This window comes from Colobus angolensis, unplaced genomic scaffold, assembly GCF_000951035.1.
Source record: "Colobus angolensis palliatus isolate OR3802 unplaced genomic scaffold, Cang.pa_1.0 Scaffold168, whole genome shotgun sequence".
NCBI lineage: Eukaryota > Metazoa > Chordata > Mammalia > Primates > Cercopithecidae > Colobus > Colobus angolensis.
The window spans coordinates 2,749,075-2,765,143 of NW_012114799.1; the positions used below are offsets into that span (position 1 = coordinate 2,749,075).

At 36.5% G+C, this 16,069-nt stretch overlaps 1 protein-coding gene across 1 annotated transcript in view; it reads right to left on the reverse strand.

The window, feature by feature from the left end:
- The window catches only part of NCKAP5 (NCK-associated protein 5), an 846,875-nt gene that overhangs the window by 382,555 nt on the left and 448,251 nt on the right, over window positions 1-16,069 (reverse strand). The gene's annotated exons all lie outside the window — the stretch shown is intronic.

Below are 16,069 nucleotides of genomic sequence, written 5' to 3' on the forward strand. Positions count from 1 at the left end.
GACCCAACACTTCTCTAGTATTTCTTATATCCCACACCATGATGCAATTATCTGTGAATATCATCTACCACACTGGACTACATTTTTTGGAATCAGAGACATGGCATTATCCGACCTTGTTTATGTCCTCAGTACACTGCTATGAAGAAGGTTGGTATAAAATAAAAGTTCATTGAATTCAGTGGAAAATGTGTATGCTCTTAATTCCAGGATAATTACATACTTCATTATATAGGTATACAGGTATATTTTAAAAATCTATTTACACCAACCAGTGTGGTTCTGATAAAAAACTGTTTTCTAAAAATGAGAGGAAACATAAAAATGTATCCAACATATTGCAAACTTTTGAAAGAATAATGAAGGTTAAGGTAGAAGGGCATCTTATCTCAGGCATCTAGGCATAACTAGAAAGCAATAAGAATGAGTTACTTTACAAAAGGGAATTGATTTAGATATATTTGAAATGAGAGGTTGTGCAGAGTTGGGCTAGTCTATATTTCAGACATGCAATACAGGCAGCATTATTGGTTGCATGCAATTTCTCTTATTTCTCCAGGCCATGCAAAATTAATTAAAAGTTATTGAATTTTCTCCTGGATAATTTCTGGGCTGTTCATTCAAATTTGGAGGAGATAAGAGGTTTGGAATGGCCTGAGCGCAAATGACAAATGTTAGCTTATGCAACATCCTAAGAATAGTGACGATTTTGTAAAATACCCAAAAGGAGTTTTGCATACTTCGGAAGATGCTTTAATGGACTACAAATGTATATTCCACATGGGGTGACTGTGAATTTTTGAACTGGAGATGCTCTTTGCCTCTCTCTGATTTGCTTTGGAAGTAAAGCCGGGGAAAGAAAAGGCAAACTCTGTTAAAGTATAAGGAGTGCTGAGGACTCAGTATGGCATCTCTTTCACATACTTGAACTGGAAGTGAAAAATAAGCATGTCTTCGCTCTACAGGAAATCACAAAGCCAGACACTATAAATGAACAAGGACTGACTGACTACTTCAGTTAGAATTCTGATGATGTTAATGTCAATAGGAGGAATTTGACAAGTAATTTTCATTTGTTTCATGAATTTTGAGAATATTCATATCAGAAAATTGCTTTCCTATTACCTACACAGATTCAATAGACAGATGCTTTGAATGATATATTTATACAAGAGAAATACATAAAAATATTTGCATACAGCACTGATGTGGTCATTAGTCTAAGGTATATGAATTGGAATTCTCTTTCTTAGATGAGGTTTAACAGTTCCATTTTAGAAAAGGTTGCCTTGCTTCAGCTGCCAAATGACCTCCTAAAAAATATGAGATGAAATACACACCTCAGGAAATAACCATCTTGATTAAACATTTGACCAATGTACACAACAGTGAACATACACAAGTCCTTTGTTCTATATTGATTAAAAATGCAAACATTGAGTATCTAACATCCTTAGCCTCACAAGTACAAAGGAAAGAAACAATGCCCTCCTGTACATTCTTTGTAAAATAAAGGAGGGTGCTTAAGTTTTGTGAGAAAGATTTTTTTCTAACAAAAATTCTCAATTAGCATTATGCCCAGTATAATTTAAATTCTGTAAATGACAAACACACCAAAGAATACCATATTGCTGCCACGTGAGAATGATATCTTGAATACCATATCGATTTGTCCTACTTTTATGACATACTTGATGATTTGATTAAATAATCATCTGATAATTAAAGATGGTCAATTTTTATTATGCAAGGATTTGACTTCGTTTTTATAATAGAGGACAAGTTTTTATTACAGAAGATAATCATACAACTTAAATTTATGCCAAGCTATTTTTCCACCAATTTCCAAGTTTCTATATACATTCAGCAGCCCAAACACAGTGAAATGTCAAGGTATAGAAAGCACCTCGTCCAAAGTCTGGCAAGTGGAGTGGGCATTCAGTACTTCCTTGGTGCCTCACTGAGTAGCACTGAGTAGATACCGGTAAACAATGAAAATTATGTAGCCTGGGTGGGAGGAGGTATGCAGCCAGCCAATATTTCTTTTCTAGCCTACATGTTAATTGGTTTCAGATGTTCTTGCAAAAGAAAGGTGAGCAGACAATAATACAATTTCTACATGAAGCCAAAGAATTTGTTTGTGAAAAATGAATAGAATTGTTATTTAAAATATCTATGACAGGTAATTGTATCTGACAAACTTAAATGTCTTTTAAAATTGCTCTAAATTAACATGCCAAAGTTTTTATTCATAATAGGGTTAGATTCTCTCTAAACTGGTCTCAGTGTTGTTTGTGTGTACACACACACGTGTGCTTTCTAAATTTCTCATAATTAAGGACTAATATTAATTAAGAATTGGATGACCTCATTGATTCAGCCATGTTTGGACGACCTGTCATTGGCATTATTTAATTTAACCCCAAGGAAATAGATGAGTGAAAATCAGCATTCCTTTAAAAGTGGTCTTGTCTCTCTGTTTCATCTTGTATCATTGTTCTTTTGTATTGCAGAAACCTAGGTTGTATACAGATATAAATAATTTTATAGGATTATCAAATATGTCAAAAAATTCTGAAGAATTTCATCTGATAGTTGCAAGGTTATTTTTTTAATGACCTCAAATTAACCACATTTGCTTCCACATTAACCACGCAGAAAGACTGGCCTTCCAGTGGGTGGGGCTTCCCACTTGAGCTACATCAGGTTTGGACAAAGAATTCTAGAGAACCCTGACAATGCTTCTGTCGGGTTCAACATTTTATGCCACAAATTATTCTGTGAAAAAGAGCACTTTTATACATAACTAATGTAACTCTAGGCATAAATATATATTTAGAAGAGTTTAACAATACCCTAGCTAATTCAGTGCCAAGTACTTATACTCCTGTTTACCTATCCCATAATCACACTCTCCCTTCTTTATAAATTAATACATTATGCATGGGGTCAAACATGTCCTTGAACTTCTCTAGTACTTACAGACTAAAAAGTATAATTAAACAGGAATAAAATTTTCCTGAAAGTATACTTTAATTCAGGGGTTTCCAATCTTTTGGCTTCCTTGGGCCACAGTGGAAAAAGAAAAATTGTCATGGACCACACATAAAATACACTAACACTAACAATACCTGATGAGCTAAAAAAAAAAAAAAAAATCCAAAAATATCATTATGTTTTAAGAAAGTTTACAAATTTGTATTGGGCCATATTCAAAACCATCCTGGGCCACATGTAGCCACAGGTTAGACAAGCTTGCTCTAATTATTTCCTAAGAGTTAACATTGAATACCTAGAAAGAGTAACTCCCTTAAGCTTCTCATAGAATGCCCACCTCAGAGTGAGTACACAATAAATGCTTGTTCCTTGCTTTCCCCCACCCGTCATGAGGGTAGAGACTTTGTCTCATACTTTATTCTCTTATTTAACTCCCTGCACTGTTTCCAGTTTAATGTTGAGCACACAGCTTGGAATTCTGTAATAGTTTTTTTGTTTTGTTTTTTTCTTTTTTTGATTGACTAAAAGACTGATTCAATGATACTGATAGTACAGCAATATGCTTAAAATAATAAAGATATAGTTCCCTACAAATGGAATATTAAATCTCCTTAAGGATTTAGATGCTACAGAAGGGAGAGCCCAGAAACAGACCCACATACATCTGAAAACTTGATATTTGATGTAACTGGCATTGCAGACCCATAGGAAAAAGATAGGCTCCCCAATAAATGGGGTTGGCAAATTGTTTATTCACAAATATATAAAAAGATCAATGCTTATAGTACAGGATATTTTTATGAATCGAAGGTTATAAACATTCCTTAAGCAGAATCCCAGAAGTACAAATAATGAAGGAAAAGTCTGATAAACACAACTGCATTAAAATAGAATATTCTGTTCATAGAAAGATGCAAATAAAAACATCAAAAATGCAAGAGACAATGTGAAAGCAGATAGTTGCAATGCATATAACCAAAAAAGGACTGGTATCCCATCCATCAATAAGAACCCAACAAATAACCCAAGGAAAATAGAAGAAAATTACATGAACGGGCACCTCAAAGAAGGCGTACTTTAAATAAAGGGCCCATAGACATGTAAAAAGATGCTCAGCTCCATTTAATCTGTAAATTCTAATAAAAACCACGATATCATGTCACAAACAATAGACTGACCAAAAAAAAATTAAGTCTGGCAAAATCAAAACTTGTCAGAATGTGGCACTCTGGGAATGTCTGAGCAATCCTAGGAGGAGTATAAATTGATACAACTATTCTGGAGAGAAATTTAACAAGACCTAGTAAAGTTGAAAATGAGCCACAACCCAGCAATTTCACTCCTACTTATTTATACATCCCTGGAGAAGCTCTTACACATGCGCTTAAGGAGACATGACCAAGATAGTTCTTAGGACCAGGCGTATTGGCATATGCCTATAATCTAATCTCAGCACTCTGGGAGGCCGAGGTAGGAAGCGCACCTGAGCACAGGAACAAAACGTCACCCCATCTCTATAAAAAATGGAAAAATTAGCTGAGTGTGTTGGTGTACATCTACAGCACCACTTGCTTGAGAGGCTGAGGCAGGAGGATGCCTGAGCCTAGGAGTTCCAGGCTTAAGTGAGCTAAGAAGGTGCCACCACACCCAGCCCGGGAAACGGAGTGAGGCTCTGTAGAAAGAAGAAAAGACAAGAAAGAAAGAAAAGAAAAAAAAGAAGGAGAAAAAAAAAGAGGAGAGAGAAGAAAAAAGGAGAAGAAAGAAAGATCTTCACAGCACTGTTTGTAAGAGCCACAAAGAAAAGATAAACCACTGAAGATTATTCATATGATGGAACACTGTGCAGCACAGAAAAAATGTGCCATCTCCACAAACTTCATACACAGGGTCCAGTCAGAAAGAGAGGAACAGAAGAATACATACAGTATGTTACCAGTTTATAATGTTTTATAAATGGAAAACAATACTATGTATAGACTTGAGACCCATGAAAATGTTAAAAAGTAAATATATTTTATATATAAAATATATATAATTAAGATATATTATATATTTTATATTTAATATATATAATTAAGATATATTATATATTTTATATATATAATTAAGAGACACTGAATTTAAGATTAGATTAACTCTGAGACTGAAAGGAGGAAAATCAGACCAAAGAGAAATACAAAGGTGGCCATATTTCTATTTGTAATATTCCATTTCTTACTCTAGATGTTGGGAAGACAAGGGTTCTTTCCATTAGTCCCCTCTTATTTATGGGGATGCATTCCAAGGTGCCCAGTGGATGCCTGAAATAGTGAATAGTATGGGACCCTGTGTATACTATGTTTTTTCTATATATACATATTTTTGTGATAAAGTTTAATTTACAAATGAGGCACAGTAAGAGATTAAGAATAATTAATAATAAACTAGAACCATTATAACATTCTCTAATAAAAGTTATGTGACTGTAGTCTCTCTCTCAAAATATCTTATTGCACTGGACTCACCCTTCTTCTTGTGATGATGTAAGATGATAAAATGCCTTTGTCATGAAGAGAGGTGAATGACATAGGCATTGTGATGTAGTGTTAGGCCACTATTGACCTACTGAAATACTGATGCCAGCACTGAAATACTGGATGCCATGACAGTTGATGTGATGCAAGAGGCTGTGCAATGACTAACAGGTGGGAAGCATCTACAATGTAGATACACTGGACAAAGGGATGACTCACATCTCGGGCTGGATGGAGCAGGAGGGTGAGAAATCTCATCATGCTCCTCAGAAGAGTGTCATTCAAAACTGATGAGTTGTTTACTTCTAAAATTTTCCATTTAATATTTTTGGACCATGGTTGTCTATAGGTAGTTGGAATCTTGGAAAGTGAAACTACAGATAAGGAGGCATCACTGTATATTAGTCTTTATACAACATGCACAGAAATATTTAATTTTTCCACATATCTGCATTCCAAAAAGTCCAGTATATTTTAGTTTTGCTTAATTGAAAATTCTAAAATAGTTCTAAATTCTTGAAACAAATAGCTCAAAAGTAGAGTCCCTCCAATTGAGATTTTTATTGTTATTTATTATTTACTTATTTATTTTGAAACAGGGTCTCCCTCTGTCCCCAGGCAGGAGTGCAGTGGTGTGATCATGGCTCCCTACAGCCTCCACCTCCCCAGCTCAAGTGATCCCCTGACCTTAGCTTTCCAAGTAGTTGGGACTACAGGCAAGTGCCACCACGTCTGGTTAATTTTTTAATTTTTTATAGAGACAGTGTCTCACCACTTTGTGGCCCAGGTTGGTCTCAAAATTCTGGGGTCATGCAATTCTCCCGCCTCAGCCTCCCAAAGTGTTGGCATTACAGGCATGAGCCACTGCACCTGGTCCAGATGAAGTTTTAATTTTCACTAAAGAGAAACTACCTAGCTCTTTAGAAATCATTTAAAAACCATATAAGGCAATAGGCAAAGCATTGTCAACTATTTACATGATTTTAGAAAAAGAAAAAATGAATTTCTAGAAAGGAAAAGATTAGCATAAGGTTTCTTCAGAAGGGAAGAAACATAACAGGTCGGGAGAACAGGTTGCACTTTTCGTTGGAGTTAGTGTATCTAAACATCCTTGTACCTGCCTTTCCTGTCATTGGTTCCATCTCCACAATCCAAGTAAATTGGCTTATCAAAACAATGCATACAAAAAATATTTCAGAGTGATTTGCCCTCGTTGCCTTCTTTGATCACAGAAACCCACTTAAAGAACACTATTCTACACATACCTTAGTAAATTCAAATACATTTGTTTCTGGCTGCTTCAGCTGCCATGATGATTGCAAACTGTACGCTGCCCTCATTACACAGACTACTTATCATGCCTGCTATGTGAACACAAAACTTTGTTATTTTTCCAGTCCCAAGTCCCTTATTCAGGACCAAATGACAAACAGTGCTGTGTTAGGCACTTTTCAGAAACCTGTGGGTAGATGAGTCTCAGCAGCCCCCTGGCTTTGACCCCACAGAATCTAAGGCCTGCTCATGCCCAAACCACTGCTTCCTTGTGAGCTTTTAATAGTCAATAACACTGCCAAGACTGGCAATCATCCTTAAAAGTCTTCCTGTGAGGGGAATCCAATTTGTATATGTCTGAAAAAGACAATGAAAGAAAACATGCTGGACTATGAACTCTCAAGGAATTTTTTTCCTCTGGCTAACTGAAAATGAGAAACTTTTCAAAATATCTGCTATCATTTTTTGAAAATAATGATTGTAACTTTAAATCTAAAAAGCCTCATCTGCCCCACCTCCTTCTAATTGCCTGGGTGATAATGATGTAAATGCAGTTATAATTACAAATAACTTCAATTCAATTTAATTTTAATTATTTAAAATTTGTAAACACTCCAGAAAAACCTCATTATGCTGGCTGAACCAGCTTGTTTTCAAGAGGGAACAGGGAGTCAACATTTACAATTATTCATATTACAATATCCATTCACTTACACTAACCATTCTGATTAACCAGTAATCACACTCATTTGGAGCAAGCAGCACTGGCAAAGCTTGTTATAGCTTTTAAAAAATGCTTTGCAAGGTTGCATATATAAAATGAAGCCCCACATTGAAAAGCAGAACTTTGGGCTGCATGCACATTGAAGAAGGGAGAAGAAAATCCTCACAAAATGCATGCATCAAAAAGTTTATACTTGTAAAACTGAGGTCTTAGAATCCCAAAAGATTCAGGTTCACATCTCCTTTTAGTATGCGATGATGTGGTCTGCATACCTTCCACAGCGCCTCACTGTGGTGTGAGATTCCCAGTCAAAGGAGGATGACCGAAGTCCTTTGCACAAAGTACATCTTTATAACCAATTGCCCTGTAAGTGTAGCAGTGAAAAGAACACTGGATCGGACTTGGGGACACCAGGCACATACAACTCACTACTTGTGGGAACTGGGGTACATCTTCTAGCCTCTCTAAATTGGTTTTCTTAGTAAGATAAGCCAAACCTGAAGAGCCACTGCATAGAGATTTGGGGACAATTAAATGTGCCTAGCATATAGAAGGTATGCAGTATATGCAGTTCATAGTATCCAAAAGGCTGAAACAAAAAGGGTTCACCTTTGGTTACTTTATGCATAATTACTAACATTCTAGTGATTGATGATTGAATATATTTTAGCTAAAATCTTAAGTTTTCAGAAGTCATCACCAATGGTTTATAATGGATACTTGTTTGTATCATGTGAAGGCCATATGTGGATAACTGTTAGAATTAACAAAATGTTGTCTTATGTCACAATTCTCTGAAAAGTATGAAGGTTTATTGGGCAAATTAAAATTCCATCTAGTAATATACCACTCATATTGTCACATTTTACCAGACACGTTTTCTTCTGTTATTGAAATTTTGGCACTTCCTGCAGATATTTGGAACAGAAATAGAATAACAACAATTGTTATTACTACCCATTTTTACAAAGGGCTTTTCAATTTCTAAGATGATTTTAATATACATCGTTTCAGCTTGTCCCCATAGCTTGCAGATTTGGTACCATCACTCACAGTGATTAACAGTGTTCAGAGCAGTGTAATCATTGGATAAAGGCAGCAGAGGCCTAAGGGCAGGGGTCAGACTTTAAGCCCTTGCTTTCTGGACTCAAATCTCATGCTCTTTTCTGGATGTTGAATTCTCCCATAAACACACTATGATCAACCAGACCTCCACTTCCATTCATTTATAAGAGTTAAAAAAGTAAAACCTCCATTATAATCTAAAGTATAAAGAGATATCAGATTTCAAAATGATGGCAACAGGGATGAGCCCTTGCCAAATTAACTATTATTCTATCAACTAAATGACTGTGTAATCGCTATACTTGCTGCAAAAACACTAAATTGAGGTTTTCATTTGGGTTTTTCTACGTTCTCAAGTCCAGCAAACAGAGCTCTGAAGAATGTGAGTGCAGGCAAGTTTTTCACAGTATACACCTAAGCAGTCAGTGGTCATGGCGTGTAAGTAGTAGAAAATACTAACTGGTTTATTTTATTTCCCGTAAGAATAAATACACACAGTGTGACCCAGCCAAGAGATTCCCAGAGATTCTCATTCTGCTTATCTCCGTCACCAAGACGCTTGCTTCTGACTCCAGGACTCCAGCATGTGATGGTCACTCAACCTAAATCTCAGGTCATCTTTCAAAATCTGAGCCAAGGAAGCCTCATCATGAACACGGAACATCAACCATGCCTAATTCCCTGGCCTAGTGCTAAAGCCATTTGAAGAAGTTCCAGTGGAGTGGAGACAAAGGAGATATTCATAAACAGGTAACCGTCACTTTGGCCCAGTGGGCTAAGGCGCAATAAGAAAAGTGAGATAATACATCCTTTTGAGTTGAAGGGAGGTGGTCATCACCTACAGTGCTGGTCTTTTCCTTTTCTGACCACCCATTGCTCTTCCCGGTAATTTACAATTTAGCACCTGCTGAGTTTCTTACAATTCCTCCAGTGTTCTTTCTATATCTTTAGTCAAAGTGTAAGCCACTTGAGGAGACAGATGGGTGTCATTCTTCTTCAGGATTCCCCACAACATTTGCCATAGTCTTACTTACAAAACCAGGGCTCCATAGAGACATGTTAACTGATTGTGTGCTGAAGATTCTATGCACAGGAAAAAGGCTAAAAAAATAAAATGGGGGAGAAAGCAATCTTGTTGGAAAAGGAATGACTAGTAATGGCATCTTGGTGAGGGAAAAAGACATGGTTTTAGGTTAAGGGAGTTTATGTAGGTAGGAAAAAAAATAGTAACCTTTGTGCGATTTGAAATCTGCATTCCACTGGCTAATATAAAGTTATCTTTCCTATTTGTAAAATGAAAACCATGAAAAGATGATAACACTTTGTACTAAATCCATTTGGGGAAGGAACAACAACATTTTCTCTCTTTGCTCAATTCAGCCTGGAATATAATATATGAAATTGTAATTCAGAGCACATTATCAATGCTGCTATTCATTTTCTGAAACATTAGTCTAGGCATATTTTTCTACATTTTTATATCAAAATACGCCCCTTAAGATTCAGACATACTTTCTCAAGGGAGCTGGTCTACACCAGCTTTGTAAAACGTTGACTATTTGAGTATGAACTGAATAAAAGGTCACTTACTTTCTTCATTTATCACCCAACAGCCTTTGATGGTTGAAAATATTTGTTAACCTTTCTTTGTCTCGATTTTGTCACTGAAAAGAAAGAGGGATAAAAGTGCTTGCTTTGAAATATGTGCGCGACTGAACGCGTTTGTGAAATTCTTTGAGATTCTCAGATGGATGTGCTGTTGGAATCATTAAAACCTAGAGAACCTTAGGGATCTGAATCCTTTAATACTCTGAAGGTAAAGTAATCGGATTAATGGATTTTTTTCTTAATCTTGTCAAGAGTATGGGTTGCTCAAGATCAGATGTTTTTCACTTCTCTACTGAAGAAAACTAACTTGAGACTTGGAGTAGAGAAATAAAAGCCAACTTCCTAATTATTCCCTCTGTGTGGTCCTCAGAGACTACTGCTGATCTGGGGTTAAACTTATTCTTTAACTAATTAAACTCTTTTTCTTTCATTAAGCAGTCCTAACGACCTTACTTTGTAGACAGCTGGCTTCATTACAAGCAGAGTAACTTTCTTATACTGAACACCAGGTAGGTGAGGAATGACCAAAAAGGTCTTAGAAAATTACCTTTACCAGAAATTATTTTTCGTCTCATTTTGCCAGATGAAACATTTAGTAAAACGGTTGCTATTGAGCAACATGAAAGGACCGTGGACTGCAACAGTCTCAGAGATTCACTTGGTCAAAATTAAAACAGGTGCTGGGCTCTGCAAGTCCTGGGTACCACGGAGGACGGGTGGTTTGCTAGCATTCACAGCATGCTGAACCCAGGCTTGCAACGAATTCTCATGCTGAGCACCTGAAAGCATCAACAGAGACAGGATATGTGGATTAAAGCCCATGAAAAAATAACTAATCATTTATTTTCCAATGCACTGTGAATATTTAAAAGAATAAAATCATATGCTATGCCTGAGGTGATTTATGTTTTCAGATATTCAAATATATCTCCCAGAAGTTACTATCAAAAATTTTTAAACATGGGTTCTAGAAAATGGTAGGCTCTCAATACATATAAGTAGAATGCTTCATAGGTGAAAATGGTTAAAAAATAATTTATTGACCTGATTTAATACTCTCCATTTGTAGATGAGAGGAGTGAGGTCTAGAGAGATTAAGTGAAATATCCAAGCTCACACATGTATTTTTTTCAATAAACCTTTACTGAAAGCCTACAGAGTACCAAGAATTATACTAAAACTGGGACTACAATGATGAACAAACTGCACTTTCTCTGTGCCTACTAGCTACCTCTCCTAGAATATTTGTAACAAAACATTTGTCATTGGTTGTCATTGGCAGTGCAAGTTAAATTTCTTGGTTTACAAGTTAGAGCTTCAGAAAACCTTGCTTTTACTTTTCATCAATGACAAAATAAACACACCATTAAACCAAATCCACCTCTGCGCCATCTACAGTAGCCAAATTAGGAAACCATGGACTATAATCATATAACAGAACTCACACCCTGATCTGGAGCCAGTCCACAACTACCAGGGCATTCTGACACCAAGGCTGACAGTGGACAATGAATGCAGGGATAAAGGGTTGGTTTTCTACCTTTCTAGAAAAGTATATTAAGGTGAAGGCAGGAGATGGGCAAAGAGTATGAAAAATGGACGTGGCCGGGCATGGTGGCTCACGCCTGTAATTCCAGCTCTCTGCGAGGCCAAGATGGGCAGATCACCTGAGGTCAGGAGTTTGAGACCAGCCTGGCCAAAATGGTGAAAACTCTTCTCTACTAAAAATACAAAAATTAGCCAGGCGTGGTGGTGGGCACCTATAATCCCAGATATTCAGGAGACTGAGGCAGGAGATTCGCTTGAACCCAGGAGGTGGAGGTTGCAGTGAGCCGAGATGGTGCAACTGCACTCCAGCATGGGCGACAAGAGAGAGATTCCGTCTCCAAAAAAAAAAGAAAGCTCGATGTAAAAAACACATATATTTAGTCTCAGTAGTAAAAAGGTCTGTTTTCTTCCTTAAATTGATAAACAATTAATGTTGAACATTCAACAAATAGAATAATTACATTAAAGTGGTCTCTTTCGAAGGGTAAAGGAAGAGAAAATTCTAAGAAAGTGGTAATTAAACAGAATGGTAGGGAGAAAACAAAATCAAAATCAAAAGAATACTCCTAATGTTTTGGCAAGCTCCTTGGGATGGCATATGAGAGGGGAGATAAAAAACACAGAAAAGTGAGAGGAAGAAAAGCCCAGTCTGGAGGTACATTTTAGTTCCCAGTCGCCTGAGCTGTAACATTCAGAGTGACAAAACCAAGTACCTGTTGCCCCTCCTGCCCTTCATTTGGTTAGCTGGTAAACCATTCTTCACAGCTTTTTGTCTGCTCGGATCCTTGGAGATTCTTTATTCGAGAGCAGGCAGGTCTAACAACTTTTCCTCCAATAGCTTTAGTTTTCACGATTAGAATAACACTGTCCAGAAAAAAAGATGCTGTCTGCTGGAGGAGGGATTTGACTTCTGGCTGGAAGTTTGCCATCCCTGGTCTTGTTTTATCCAAGATCCTCAAGAAAATCAGTCTTTGGTCTAGTGGTAAATGGTAACTAGTATTCCAGGGACATGCTTGGTATCTACTTGCGAACTATTCTAATCACAACTCTACTTCCAAACTCTTGATTTTACAATTAAATGCTTCTTTCTGAAATATAGCTTGGCTACAGAAATGCAATTTTAATTGTATGACTTTGTAAAGCGACCTTCCAAAAATTCAAAGGTTAACTTTCTTTACTCTCTGAATCCTACTGTGCCATCCATGGCCATGCAAATCAGCACTAGTCTAATCTGTTTGCCTTACCATTTCTACTCTCTTTGGCTTATTTCCACTTTATTTTTTCAAGTCCAAGTTTCTTACAGGGTAAGATTTCAAAGCAAGCTCCAGTTCCTGGTGTCTCTGCATAACTTTGGTTTTAGTTACTAAGGAAACACTTCTTTGCTGTGCTACACTGTAAAGCCTTTAATTCTCCCTGTTCCTAATTCTTAAGTAATCCATTTAAACTGCAAAAGCAAATACTATGAGATCATTTCATAAAACACATAGCATGCAATCCAATGAATAAGAAATCATATATAATTTAACTTCAAAATTTCATATTGCCATTAGAAATTCAAATTCAAATACTATATGCAGGGTAAGTAGATGAATAGATGCAGTATATGATGGATGAAGCCAGTCCATGTTCCATAATCCTGTGGTGTTTATCAGTATCAAGGAAGATGGCAAAGGCAAGTCAGAGGCTGGTACAAAATTTAAGGCTAAAAGTATCTAAGCCTGCAAGAAAAAGCAGGCGGTATCTAATTATACACTAATTCTAAAATGCTTTGTTCCAAAGTGTTTACCCAAAAACTCAATTATTCCTTCCACAAACATTGATGGAGATCACACCTTGCTTAATAAAGTATTAGCAATATGGTGATATGTTACCTCCCCACCCCAGTAGGGAGAGAACCTATATGGAAATAACCATAGAACAAAGCCAAATATGCTAAGGACTAAAGAAAGGCACAACATTCTATGAGAGATCTATCAGAGAGAGGTTTACTGCTGGCGGAGGTGTTAGAGAAGCTCTAACATAGAGACAGACACTCCTGCAGGCCCTGTTAGCATTGCAACCCTCCAAGAGGGAGCCTGGGAGAAGAACATGCATTGTAAGGAACAGCGTGAGCACTCGGTATGCCCCTGAGTGTTTTTACAGAATGTCGAGCTGGCTAATGTCCTAGGGGAGGGAGATGGAGTGAAGTCACAACCAGGCCAAGGAATTTGAGTCCTGAACTTAATCCACTGGTGATGAAGAGAATTTAAGGAGCTTTTAGTGGGGTCAGAAATACTAAAAAGTGCAAAGAGGAAATTCAAAACTAGAAAGTAAAGCATCCTCACAAGGTAGAATGACATATGCCCACTCTTATGAAATCCAGCTTGAAATTTTCTTGGCAATCAGATGTCCAGGAGGCCACCATGGTTCATTGTTCAGGAAAATCATGAGTCATATGCTGACATTTATTAGAGCTTTGACCTGCAAGCAGGTAGGCACTATTGCTCCATCAAACAAAATGAAAACCCTGATGAAAAGTGGCTACAAAACATCCTAACAAAAATCTCAAATGTACACATTTCTGTATAAGGCCTCACAGTTGTCTATTGATCTAACTCTTGAAAGTCTATTTTGAACATTCCACATTTTCTTGACTCAACAATTATGATTCAGAAAATTAAATGATTAGGGGAGGTGTTATCACAGAGGAACAAACTAGAGAAAGCTGTTGTTTTCTAAGAGTCCTGAGTTGATACTAAAATCAGGATGCATACTAGTATATTGATCCAAGAGTCAAGGGAGAACTGTAGTCCAATTAGCCAAAAAGGAAATCTGAGCGAATCATCAAAAAAAAGAAAAAAAAAAAAAAAAGAATAGAAAAGAGATAATAAAAGTGATACACTGAACCAAGAATTAGGGTGCCTGAAAGAGAAGCAGGAAGGAGTTAAGAACATAGTTCTCGTTTTAAATAACAACCTGAGGCAGTTCATTTTTATCTTAAAGTATGGAATGAAATAGGTCAGCCACCCTGAAAAGGCCAGAAGATGGTGTGCTGCAAGATATCAGTTTAGATTAAAAATATATATATATATATATTTGAAATATATATATACACATGAAATATATATATGAAAGAACTAATACCATGAAAGAATAAATAAGCTATTTTATATAGATTCCAACAAAAATTAATGTCAAAATAAAGCAATATAGCGATATAGACATAATGGGTATAGCCAATTTAAGCTCTGAAATGCACACAAAGGGGATGAAATGAAAATGTTGGGCAACATTTGTTGCTATTTAGTCTATCTACTAGTTATTTTCTCTCCACATTTCATTATAATAGCCAGATGCAGAGCTGTAGGAAAACATGACTCCCAGCAATGGCACCTGTCCTTTTGGTGAGTAATTAAAAAATAAAACCGGTCTTTTTGGAGAGATCTCTGAATTTTCCATCTGGCCAGCCTGCTACTGAGGTTTGCCTACCTCGCTTAGAGGGTGTTTATTTTATCATGAGCTTTAATTATGTGAACAATAAATGCTTTCTTCTTAAAATTACTTACAATAGTTATTAAAATAATACTATGACAGACAGAGAGGCAGGCACTTATCCCTGTGTCAGTGCTTCCATCCGTTCCTCCTCTCCCTATTTTCGTCAACATTAACTTATAGGTCAGGCAGGAAAGTTACATGATTGAATATTCTGTCTGATGTGGATTCTTTTGTTTGTACCACTTTCTCGATGACCTGCTCAACTGAAATACTCGTTTGTTTTATGCCTATCCAGAACATCTCTGTCCCTTAGTGTCCAGGTCAATTCTGGATTTTGCCTGAAAACCTCCCCCAAAGCCGTATCCTCTTCCTAAATTACAGCATTCATCATCCCTATTTTAATAATTCACCATTCTTTATAATCCAACATATTATTAGTTTCAAACGATCTTATTATATAGTTTCATATTTTTCTATCATGCTCCATTGCACCCAGAATGGTATATAATAGTTATTCAATAATATTTACTAATAAATTCTAAAATTTCTTCTTTAAAACATTGAGTCAAGTGTTTTAAAAGCTGATTTGCTTCTCTTACTGCAAAATCTTAAAGTGTCTGTCTTCACTAATTTTCATTTTCAAAGGAGACCTGTGCCAATTACATATGAAATGCTAAATAAGTCTAGTTGCAGGGCTGTGCTAAATATGACCAGGATAGTTAAAGACTACACGGGCTTCTTTTATTCTTTAAGCCAATAAGTATTTATTAAATGCATTTTTTCTTTTTTATTATACTTTAAGTTCTAGGGTACATGTGCATAACGTGCAGGTTTGTTACATATGTATACTTGTGCAATGTTGGTGTGC